Below are 13626 nucleotides of genomic sequence, written 5' to 3'. Positions count from 1 at the left end.
CCGCTAGACACCCGTCTTTCCTTAGGATGGCCTTCATCTTCAATTTCCACAATGAGAAATTTCTCCCATTGAACTTTTCAATATCAAATTTCGTTGCCATTGCTTCGTTTACGGATAGCTCCCACTATTTCACTATCGTGAATAATTCTCTGGAACCTTCAAAGAATGGGTAATAACTTCTTACTTTCTTATGTTGGAGGATCCACCTTTTGGTGGCAACCACAAAGACAATAAGCAGATATTACACACTCTAATCTAGCTCTGATACCAATTGTTGCGGAAGACGGCTATCGGATAGAGCAAAATCGCAACTGATAATTTGAGAAAATAAAAATGAAGATAAAAGAGACACAAAATTTACGTAGAAAACCCCTGAATAATATAGGGTAAAAACCACGGGCAACGATAGAAGAATTTCACTATGAGAAAATAGGAATTACAACCTCTCTCGATCTACCAAGGAGAAAATAATGATAATTCTCTCTAGATAAAAAGGAGAAAACAACTCTCAAGAAACTCTCTAAAATCTCTCTAGTATTGGAAGAAAGCTAGAATGCTTTGGGATGGTTTTGAAGCTAAATGAGCTAGGGTATTTATAGTTGAAGCTTAAGGACTAATTTGTAAATACCTTAAATTACAATGACTAAAATTGAGATTTTACTATTGTTGATTTTCAACAAATAGCCAACCCTTTTTGACAAAATTGGTGGCTGCCACCGAAAGTGGCTTGGCCACTTGTTTATTTTTCAGCATCGATCGTATGCAATAGCAAGTTGTTGTGGGTGTTGCGAAGCATGTGATTTTAAGACAAATTCAAGTGGGACAAATTGCAGCAGAGCTCATCAGTGCTCCTGGCCATGTCTTTTTCCCCTTCTCGATGTTCACATGAGTTTAAAACATATGATTCTCCACAAAAACGAACGGCATCCGTACAGTATTGTAAAAACAATGCAATTGCTCTATCTGCATTTAATATTGGATGGCTTGGACACGGGAGTGTTGTTAATTGCTCTATCTTGGCTTGGCTTCCGCATAGCTCCAAGGGTCAAACCTCAATGCCAAAGCCCAAAAAAGAAGCAACAAAACCTGCTTTTAACCACTTTGTCTTCAACAATATTAATTAGCTCGCCTTCTGCAGATGTAGTGTAAAAATCCTCGTCTTATCACCGCTTCCCGGTTTCAAGGTAGCCAGCCTATTTGTTACATTTTGCCGTCAGCTTTCCAACTTACGAGGAGTTTCTCCATCCTCCAAGCTTCTTCTTCTCTCTAGTTCTACGTAACATTTTGCATGAAAACCAATAAGAAAGACGTCATTGAATCACCCCCATTAGAGCTTCAAGAGTTGGGTTTAGATTTCCATCAGTCGCAAGGTCACCAAGATCAAACCCAAATCCAGCAGGGCTGAGAGAGTGACACGTGGTTGAATGTAGGATCGACACACATTTTCTTTGGTTAAAAGGGAATTCATGCAAGGAATCGCATGCACGTCGACCGATCGAATTCAAGCAGCTGTCCACTTCAAGATCCATGCATGCATTTAAGGATACATGTCAGGTAGTGTAAGAAGAGTTATTATCATGACATCGGTCTGATATTTTTGTCATATTTTTCTTTTCATTTTTGGATAACAAATATATTTTCCATTAGTTTGTGGGGGCAGCTGCTTCACAATGGGGTTTGAGAGTGAAAAAAAAAACAAAACAAGAATTTTCTATTCCTGACGGGCCAGGGAATGAAATCATATACTAAAATCTTACAAATCAATGAACAAATGTCCAACATTAATGCATCCTATTTTACCCATTAATTGTTTAATTTAGGCTTCACACACTAACTATATAATCTATCAAAAATATGTCTCAACTCGTAGCACTGATATAGACTATATAGTTAGGGATAAAGTTAGAACTGAACAATGAGGAGGTAAATTGTTTAACTTTGAAGTAACTAGATTCTCTAAAATTAAATAAATTATAAAATTTAAATGAATTATGATTTAATCTTATTAATTTGAAAATTAAAAATATCTTAAAAGGTAATTAAAGAAGAAAACCAAAATTTAAAATATAATTTCATTTTTCAATGAAATCACACTTGCATGTTTTATTTTTCAATGAGGGAGTCTTAAACCTAAACATTCATATATCTTCCATACAATACAACCAAGTTTTCTTATGAAATGTATGGCCTATATTCATTCTCCGGAAAATTATGGATTGTTTATACAAAAATAAAAACCCCAAAATAGGTTTAATGGAAATAATTAAATTTTCACTTGGAGAGTAGCTATTTTCTGTTCTCTGTATTTAAGTCAATATTCTTCCCCATCCAAATAGCTGAGCAGGATTTTATGCCGAATGATTAGCCATCCATTTTCTTGTACAACTTCTATGCAAGTTAAAGTCTTCAATCGACCTTGGAAGCTAAGCTATACATCATGTGTCTTTTGACTGGGGAAGCTCTTCCATACATGAGAATAAAAGGGTCAATTAGAACCGCCAAGCCCAATAATACAAAAGCCAGTTACGTATTTCAAACTGAAACTCATGAACAACGTTATTCAAAGAATAATTGTAGATTAAGGAGGAAAATCCAATGACCATGAACCCCAAACTATATAATTAGCTAAAAAGAATTTGGGACCAGAATGCTTTATTTATCTATATATTATCATTAAAATTTTATTTCAATAAATAGCATATTATTTATAAAAATGATATTCAAATCTGTCACATAAATAAAAAGTAGATTACTATAATAATATTTGAATAAATAAGTTCATAATAAATAGGCCAACTCTGTTTTGTTTCACATGTAAATATCTATATATACAATGATGCGATTACTCCACAGATAAAAAAAATGAAAATCGAGCAAAGAAGGAAACAGAGAGAGTCCACCTGGTTCAAATTCTATAGCTACAATGCTAAAAGCTACAGACTAGTTCTTTGAAACCTATTGGATGGGTAAAAAGCTATATAATGTAACCGAAAAAAAAAAGTTAATTTCTCCAGGAGAATCAGGGTCCCTCTTGTAAAAATCTCCCTGAACAGTAAAGCTTTTGCTTCTTTCCTTTAATCTTAATTTACGTCTAACTAAGCTTGATTTGCTAAGGACTTGGCGTCTATAAACGTGCCATGAAACCCGTATGGAACCCTGGATGGTAATTTAATTGAAGCTTGGAGTTGTAAATTCATGGCGTTCACGATTTGGAGCTCCGATTTCCACTTCTTTTCATCATGAGTAAAGGAAATAATATAACCATCATCTTCAGCTGATTCACAACCGTCGTCTCGAGGCAAGAAAAACGGTTCCCCACCATATCTTCCATCACCGTATGTGTGTTTTTTTACCTCTCCAGTAAAAAGATCAACCTTAGCGAATCCCGACACTTTTGGCCATGGCTCAGCGATGGCAAGGTAAGCGTACCGTGTCTTTCTTCCAAGCCGGTTCTTGTTCACCATCCCAGCTTCCAAGTTCACTTGTTCTGATTCCGAGAGTAATGGGTGGCGCGTGGACTTACCCGTCTTCAAGTTAAGCCTAATTTCGGACAGAACACTTTTCAAACTCTCATCACTTTCGTTGAAAATGGAGTCGGGAGGTGTCATGCAAGAGCCGATCACCACAACTTCATCAGATTCCGGTTCTTCCCAAGCGTTCCATAGATGGAAACAGAAAGTGTCAGGGGATTCAACCCATACGATATCCTTGGAATCGCTTGCATTTTTAGGAAGAATCCCGAAGAAAGACTTCTAGTTCTTGTCGTAAATCACGGGCGACCCACCTGTAATCATCTCTTGTAGCTTGAACACCACTTGCTGATCAGGGATGACTACGAAATTCTCAGTGATGGCGAAATCATGCATCATGGTCGGCACTGATAAAGGGATCTCCACATCCGGTGATTTCGTGCCATCGGGGTGAAACCAGAAGTACTTCAAGTAAGGCTTTTGGACGACATCGTAACTCAAAGCGAAGAGATCCTTAGAGAAAGGATCGATTTTGGGGTGCGCAATCATTGTGGATTTGAGTTGATCATCAAAGTCGTATCTTCCAACTGTTTCCAAATCACCCGAGGAAGTGATGCGCACGTGGTAAGGAAGATCATCTTCGGACATGGCTAGAAGTCGATTGTTGAAATAGACTAAGCCAGCATTAGCTACTCCCGTGCCATGCTTATGATCGACGAGTCCGAAAAGGCCTCTCGCGTAGAAAAGTAAGAGCCTGGCAACCCCTGAGTGACCATGTAATTCACCAATTGCTTTAGGGAACACAGGGCGCCCCAATTCTTTCTCTTGTAAATATCTTTGCGTCTCGGTGAAACGACAGGCATAGCTGGCGTTGCCATTATCAATGGTGACGGCGTGTACCATGCCGTCGCCGTCAAAAAAGTGGTGACCGGCAACGGGCTCGAATGAAGGGTTGGCTCCATTGCGGAGATAAACGCCGTTGATGCAAGAAGGGATGGTGCCAGTGATAGGAAGGGATTGCTTGATGGGTTGCTCAGGGACGGGAGCAAAGTTCCCGGAGATTTGCACACGTGGGTCAGCTGTTTTAGGAAGTGGGTGTTGAAGCTCGAGTGAGACCAAGGCGGTTTCAACCATGTCAAGGGCCATGGCCACTGCTTTTTGGAGGAGATTCCAGTGTTGGTGGCGGTGGGTTTTACGTTTTGCTTCTACATTTACAGAGTTGTCGTTTATGGGGATTACGAGATTTTCGTATGCTTGTTTGGGGAAATGGAGAACTGAAGGAGAATGCAAAGCGGAGTGAACGATGTTGGGATGCCGTCTCTTCCAGGAGATGGATGTTGGAGAGCAGTCCAAATGCACCGTTGAGGAGTGGGAAAGAGGATGAAAAATCTGGGCTTTGGCCCAATTACTCGTGGAAGAAGCCATAACGTTTAAACTCTATAAGCCAGAGCAGAGAGAAGTGCGTGTATGTGCTTTGTTTCTTTGGCCTTGGCAAAAGAAAGCAGAGAGAATCCGAGAAGAATGAGAGAGCTTTGGACAGGGAAGAAACCATAAATAGAGTTGGGGGAGGGGGCATGCTAGTGATGTCCACGTGTTGAATTTCTGCAATGGGTACCAGGTTGATTCATAAAACAAAATTCTGTCCGAGATTATTACTCTAAATCACCATATGTTATTATTTTCATTAAAATGATTATCTCAAGGTTTTTTTTTTTTGCTATTTTAATTAGGCTTAAATGAAAAACCAGCCCTCGAACTATGTTTTTTTTCGTCTTATGTATCTAAATTAATTTTTGATCAAATCAGGTACCTTAATTATTTTTTTGTTATTATTTTAAACCTTTTTGCTAGTCTCGTTAGAAAAACCTTTTAATCAATGATATGCTAACACATCATATTTAATATTTTAACTAAAAAGTTTATTTAAATCTAAAAAATAATTAAATTTTAATTAAAATAATATAAACTAAAACAATCAATACCTTTCCCCTGCATGTTTAAATTTGTTCTCCTTCACAATAATGTTTATAACAGTAATACAATACCATATTTTAAAAGTCATAAATTAGTAAGTTTTTGTAGAGATTTTATGAATATTGCAGGTGAGTGATCATCTATACAAATAAAATTGATAGTGGCTTGAAACTTTTAAATTTTACTTTAATTTATTTTTTATTTTATAATTTACAACTTACAAAACTGATAAAAATTGATACTTTGTTTTGAATATTTATAGAAATATTATAATGTTGAATATTAAATTTTATTTTATTTTTAAATATTTATATGAATATTATATCGTTGACTATTGAATTTTATTTTTTCAAAAAAATATTTATATGAATATTATACTATTGAATATTGTCATGTGCAAGTTTATATTATTTTAATTAAAGTTTAATTATTTTTTAAATTTAAAATAAATATTTCAGTTAAAATATTAAATATGATGTGTCAACATATCATTTGTTAAAAATATTTTTTAACAAGACTAACAAATAAATTTAAAATAATCACAGAAGAATAGCTTAGGTATTCGGTTTGATAAAAAATTAATATAAGTACTTAAAATAAAAAATATGTATAATTTGAGGGCTGATTTTTCGTTTAAGCCTTTTAATTATTATAGACTGATGCGATACATTTGGTTAAGGGTTGGGTATGAGCCATATAGTTGGAGGGCAGAGGCAGAGTGTCCCCTAATCAGGGACCAAAGGAGATGAGAGCCCGAAACACTCATTCTCACAGAAAGGCTGAGAGCGAAATCAAATCTGTCACCCCACAACCATATTTCCTTTTCAAAAAATAATTTAAATATTTCTTATTTCTACTAAACAGTACCAAACCTATCATTTCATTATCATAAAATCTATTTATATAAATTAATCAATAAATATGAGTTAAAGAGTGTTAATAACTATAATTCCTTTTTAAAAATAATTAAATTATTGCCTTTTATCTAAATAAGTTTATATATTTTGAAACATTATTAATTTATGGTTTGTTTGTTTTATAAAAAATATTTATCGAAAAATATTTTTTTCATTTTCAGGTATTTGATTGAAAGAAAATTGATTGGTCAATGTAAAACAATTTTTTGATCAACATAATTTCCTTTGCATTTTTGAAAAATGGCTTACGGTCTTATCTTTCGTAAGTCATTTTTTGAACTTTTTATTTCAAAAAATAAATATTCAAAATAATTTAATTGTATGTATTTAATATTAATATTTTATTATCATTTTAATCAAATATTAAATATTAAATATTTAAAATATATTTATTATTAAAAATATACTCAATTATATTATAATAATATAAGATAATATATTTTTATTTTAATAATATATAATAAATTATTAATAAATTTTACATTATTTATTAATTTCATAGAAATAATATTATTAAGTTATTAATAATAAATATATTATTTATGTATTTAATATTAATATAATAATATTTTAATAAAGATATTTAAATTATATTAATTAATAATTTTTAAAATATAATATAATATAATACTCTTACTCTAATAAATAATTTATAATATTTATAATATTTTTATTTCAATATATAATGTACTAATCTTAATATTTTTATTTAAAATTATAAATTCTCATATTTCACAAATGATAATATTAAGTTTTTATGTTAAATAAAATTATTTATTTTATTTAATATTTTTAATAATTAATTTTTAAAATATTTATCAACTAGTAGAAAATAATTTATATAATCTCTTTTAAACACCATAAAACATTTTTCAGAAAATATAATTTTTCTAAAAATGTTCCAGACCTTTAATTTTTTTATGAACATTAATTATTTATTTTATTTTATTTTTTAAATAGTGTTAATTTAAGTTTATTTTTATATCTTCATGAAGCATATATACGTGTTGATGCATGAGGTTAATGAAAATTAATAGCATTGCCCTCGTCAAATCAACATCCTGCCATGTTATCCTCCCTATGTCTCCGAATACCACCCTCATTACTACTCAATTCACTACCTCAAATATTGAATTATTGTAGCCATTATTGTAAATCCTGATATCTTTTTGTCTCTCTTACTCCATGTAATAACTGGACAGTAACACTTCCCTCATCTGCAAGGTTTACCAAATGTTTTCTGGTCTATCTTTTCCAGCCGTCGTATGGCCTATATCCACTCATAAATAATGGTCATACTAATGCTTCCTTTGGACAATTTCGTTACCTTCCTTACTTTTCTTATTTAATTATGTCCACCTCAAAGAAAATACTGTTTGAATTATTATTTTTGGGGTACTTTCATGAATATTCATTAACTAAATAATTCAGATATATACATATATATCATTGATACTTGTTCTGGGTTAATTTTATTATTATTTTTCTCTTAGGCATATTTTTTATAAAAAAAATCTTATTTATCTTTGAGAAGAGATTAAATATCAGTAGTAAAAGTTGTATCTATTAAAAGTAAATATTTTTTTAATCCTATAATTATAATTGAAGGAAAAACTATGGCATGTTAGTGTTAGAATTTTAAAAATGTATTATTCGCTTAAAATTCATTTTTTTGTTTGTTTTATTGCTTTTTAAAGTCATAATCTGAAATACATAACCCTAAAATATAGTAGGAATCACTCGATGTTGTGTGATGGACAAGATAGAGGAGGCTGGATCGAGGCTGCATGTTATCATTTTCATATCCCGTTGGCATTTGCAAACATAAAAGATGACATTAAGCTTTCAATCTTTCCATCATCTAATTTAGCCTCTGACGTCAAGTTTCTAAAAATTCTAACTTTTACATAAAGTTGGCTCTTGAAGACAAACCAACTGACTGTTTGAGGCTTTGTGCTTGTAGCAGCGTAGTACACTTGTGGGTCATTTTGGCAGTTCGTTATGATGTAAATGGGGGGCAGTGGGGAGTAACTGAAATTGTACAATTTGGTTGGTTTTCAATAATATTAGATTTATAGTAGTACGTTTTTTAGAAGCTCGAGTAATTCATACTTAAGACCCGACAACTTGGATCAAAGGATCATTAGAAGCAAAGATGAGGAGTAGCTAAGTTATCTGCAAGGAAAGCAAAACAGAGGGTTTGGTATTTGCTTGGTTCGATTTCATGTCATGTCATGCAAGTTGTTGTAAAGTTGTCGTGCATGTTCAGGTCTTTCCTAACCCAAAGTCCATCCATAATAAGTAACTCGTTCAAATTCAAACTTCCTTTCCCAGGGATGATGCATGCAATGACAGATTAGTATTGAGTTGCATGCTCATTCATCTGCAAAATTTTAGCGACGTGTTCAAAAACCTAATGATGGGTTCAGTCTGCTTGGTTTGATCTTTAGAAAAAATCTATTGTGATGCGAACTGATATATTATATCTTAAATTCCATTTTGTTTTAATATTATAAATATGTTGCCGAAATAGATGGATAAATTTGAGTAATTGATTGATTAAGGAAATGAGTTTATATAATTCTACTTCGATGAATGAAGGAACAAATTAAAGGACGACGCTGCTGATGTATTCTGCCTTGATAGAAAAAGGAGCAGGAGAAAAAGTGACACTTCACTGACCGATTTATCTTATTAGCTTCTGGCACCGACCATCCACCAAGTGGCTTCACAATTTGGGGACAATTGTAACATCTCTTGAAATGACATTTGGACTCAATAATGTCTCTTCATTCCAGTGATACTATTAGCCATTGTGAAGAGGTGGTTCTGCTTATATTTGTCACTCTGCCATTTTTCATGGAGGTGAGATATATCAACAAAAAGATTTAAAAATCCAAGTTTGGATGAAAAGACTCAATTATGCTCTATTCAATGTTGGACTTCACTTGCTGCGCATAAAATATACCTTGGGTATGGCTATTCATAGGGATGGGCATGGAACCAAACCTCATGGGTTCTGACCCGATCTGGCACAACCCGTTCGAGTCGGATTTTTTTTAAAAAAAAATCGGGTTCGAGTCGGGTCATATTTTTTAAAATGTGTCTTTCGGGTTGGGTCCAGTTCAGGTTTAGAGTGAAAAATACTCGACCTAACCCAAAAAATATATAATTTTACTTTATATATTTAGGAATAATTACAATAATATCCCTCTATATATATTTTTTTTTCAATTAAGTCATTATTTTTATTGAATAAAAATAATATTTTTTATTATTTATGGTCGGGTCAGATTTTTAAGTTATATATCGGGTCGGGTTCGAATCGGGTGGAATCTTGTTTTGGTCGGATCGGGTCGGATCTCGGGTGGAGGATTCTTTGTTCTCGTGTCGGGTCGGGTGGGCCAAAAACCCGACCCATCCCTAGCCATTCAAGTCCCTCAGTGACTACTCTATATATTGATATATTTTTTAGTTAATTTTAAATTTTGATCTTAATTGTTTTAATATTTTAAATATTTTAATTCTATAAATAACATTATTTAAAATTACTTTATTCATAGATTATTAACTGTATCTTTTTATATTTTATTAATAATATATTAAATAATAATAAATTATTTTTTAAAATTAACTATTAAATTTTAAATATGGTAAAGTTATTAGAATAAAAATATATTTATTGAAAGTTAAAAATATAATAAAATTTTGATTTAGTTTAATTTTAAATAACCATTAATGTTATCCTTTTAAGTATAGTTGCATTTGTGGTTTATAAACCGTGCCTTTAGAAAATTATATTTGTCTAATATTAAAAATAAATTAATATATTTATTTTTAAAATATTATATATAATTAAATAATGGTTAAACTTATATATATTTATATAACTCATAAATTAAAATTTTATGTGTATAAATACACTAAATCAAAATCTCTATATTGAATCAAAGTTTATATACAACTTTGATATTTATCTCATAAAGAAAGGTAAGGACTATTATAATATTGTTTCTATTATCTGATTAAAGAAAGGTAAGGATTATTATAATATTGTTTCTATTATCTCACTAAATGATGAGAAAAAATAATTAACGATAGATTCAAAAATTTTGTTTAAGATGCGTGTGTGTATATACACTAATAACAGAATTTTTTTATATATATAATGGATACAAATAATATTTCTGATTAAATATCATATTAATAATTAATATAAATAAATTTGGATTTTAAAACGAACATGTGATTACGTAAATAACATTTTGATCTGCCAGTGTTTATATCATAGACAATAGGTAGAATTATTTGGCTTTAATTAATCGGGTTAGTGTGAATCCCCCCCCCCCGATTTGGCAGGTAAGAAGTATGAAACTTATTCATACTGTAGGTGTTTTAATAAGTTGAAACTATTTATCGCATTTTCTATGTTGACAAAGACGGGGTATTAGTTTTATTATTATTTTAAACTCTAAAAGTAGGTAAGAGGGGTCCTCCATTTTCTCCTTATTTATAGATAGCATCTTATAAATTTTGGGTGTTTTGACAAAAAAAAAAAAATCACCTTCCATCAAGAATTCACCTTATCAGACATCTATTTATAATTATTTTTTGATCTAACACTCTTTTTTCAGGAGAGAGAATGAGGTGTTGTGCATAGAATGCGCCTTTAGGGGGAGAAGGCGCCTCTCACCTAAGGCGCCTCCTAGGAAACGCATCTCCCTTGAATGGCGTGTCTTGCGACACGCGTCTCCTTTGATTGATGATTTTAAGTTTAGAGTTTTAATTTAAGATAGTTTTAGGGTTTTAATTAGTGGTTTAGGTTATTAATTAGTGGTTTAAGTTATATTTGTACGGTTTATGGTTTTTAAAGAAGTTTAAAATTGGATGTATGTTAGGATGTTTGTGTTTTTAGTTGTATGGTTGATTGTAAGAAATACATGTTAAACATTTAATTGGAAAAAATACATAGATATAAGAAAAAAAAAGATGAAATCATATTAATCGAATCTAAAAGGAAATGGAATAACATAAGTTGAAACATAAGATGATATGATTACATGAGTGGTAGTCAACAGTTACGTGATGATAAAAGAGATGTATAATTTTTCTTATTGTGGTCAGGGTTTCTGCAATGATCACATCTTAAATTTTGTCTTGACGTCTCTCGAATATCCATATCACAATGAATTCGAGTGGATTTTGGACAACCTGACTCCCTTAATAAGTCTGAAATCGGTATAATTTGAAGTCAAGTGTGAACCTTATTTGGGTCTTTGTCATTACCTATGGGAGGAAACTCATATTCATATACCTTGAATACTTCAGAAAGTTGGTATATGAGATCCACATAATGATTACAGTCTTGACGAGAAAATGAGCAAGCTACTATGACATGGGATCATGGATACTTCAAAGCTTGGAAAAACCCACAATCACATCATCTATCCCGTAGATTAACTCTAAAAGTGTTATATTCAATCCCTTACAGGGTCGTGGCATTTCTCCTACTAATTGTGGGTGATAAACATGACTATTTTGTATCCAAGTAAAAGTTTATCCCCCGATCTTGGCAAAAAGTTAACCCAAACAGAAATACGTCGTTTTAGCCAAAGCTGTCAATGGTAAATGATGGGCCACCTTTAAGGCTGAATTGATTGCCTCAACCAAGTTGGTTGTCATATGTCTATATCAATGTCCACCATCGTATGCGTTCTTCCACTTTTCTTTGTTGATTTTATTGATGTAATTGTATCCATGTTCATTTTTTCCTCGCAGTTCTTGAAGCATATCCTCAAACGTTTGAGGTGAGAGTTTGTAACCTAAGAAAAATGAAGTAGTTAGTATAAAAAATGAAAATGAGTGAGAAATGAAATAAGGAAAAATGTAACATACCCATGCGCATAATTAATTATCATTCATCGTTCTTCTTATATTTGCCATGATAGTTTGCAGTAATATGTCATATACAGAGATGATGTTGGACGTTTAGGGGTTTCCACATTGAACCCAAAGAGTCCATTGCTGCTTTGATCCCAGCTACTCGATCTGAAATGATACAAATACGTTCCCATGTGATGACATGTAGTCGTAGATTTCTTGGGAAAAAATCTCAAGACTCTGTATTTTCTCCTTCAATAAGGGCAAAAGCAACGAGAAGAATATTACAATTATCATCTTGGATAACTGTCAATAATTAAACTTGCTTGAATTTTTCATACAAGAAAGTACCATCAATTTGGACAATGGGTTTACAGTATTTAGCTACATTAATGCATTATGGGTAAGTCCAAAAAGCACGGTGAAATTGGCAGCGATCTCGAAAAACTTGATCATTGTGGTAGGCATGTCAAGTTTCAAACTTAACTAATGTCCTATGATTAAGTCGTTGAACTAAGTTAAACCAACTGGGTAGTTCGTTGTAAGATGAATCTCATTCGCTGTGCAGTTTTATAATGACATTCTGTTTTGTCTTCCACTTTTTTTGTAGGAGATAGTATACCCATATTGAGATTGTATTGCAGAAATCAGCACTGCAATAGATATGTGAGAGCTTGCTTTGACCAAGGGCATTATGGCTTGGAGAATAGCATTGGAGTCCAAGTTTCAATGGTCATGGTTGATCCCCTGTGCGCAACATGTATGAGGGTCGGTTTATTTTTTTAGTTTCCATCTATCGGTCTTCTTTCTCTTTGAAACACGAACCATCCAGCTGCAACCATTATCATGTTGGAAACAATAACATACATACTTTTCAGTGGTAGATCTGTCGACTCTAGAGTGAACTGAATTACGAATATTGTAATTTTTAATTGACATCTTTGTTTTTCTTCAGATGTAAACTCCATTCCACGATATAAATCACCATCATTAACTGATGAATGCCTCGCCTCAAGATGAGGCATATCAGGAAATTCTGGCCCGTACATCGCATCATAGTCATCTTTATACATGTGTGTTTGAGGTTTATATTATTTTTAGGAACTTCATCTGCATCATCATCAAAGTCCATGTGAATTACGATGACTTAGGTTCAACGAATAATCCAGTTTCAGCATCATCTGCTCATAGCTCACGAAGAGATTCTTCTGAATGAGATGATGGTTCTTCTATGACTCCGATGTTTTGTTTGAAGAAGTTCATAGATGTATGACTTCCTCTGGAACTTGAAGGGATGTCATCATATGGGTTATGAATTGAGTGTCGTGTGGAAGGCATGACATATCGATGTCAAAGGTGCTGGTAGATGAATGTCTCTCCCTGGA

The 13626-nt window shown here is 32.5% G+C and overlaps 1 pseudogene; it reads right to left on the bottom strand.

Annotated features, from left to right (window-relative positions):
• Positions 1–2796: 2796 nt before the first annotated feature.
• Positions 2797–13314, bottom strand: LOC120148463 (annotated as a pseudogene).
• Positions 13315–13626: the final 312 nt, after the last annotated feature.

This window comes from Hibiscus syriacus, unplaced genomic scaffold (assembly GCF_006381635.1).
Source record: "Hibiscus syriacus cultivar Baekdansim isolate YM2019G1 unplaced genomic scaffold, ASM638163v2 tig00110959_pilon, whole genome shotgun sequence".
Lineage (NCBI taxonomy): Eukaryota > Viridiplantae > Streptophyta > Magnoliopsida > Malvales > Malvaceae > Hibiscus > Hibiscus syriacus.
The sequence above is the reverse complement of the archived record's forward strand: the minus strand, read 5'-3'. Positions and strand labels throughout refer to the sequence as shown.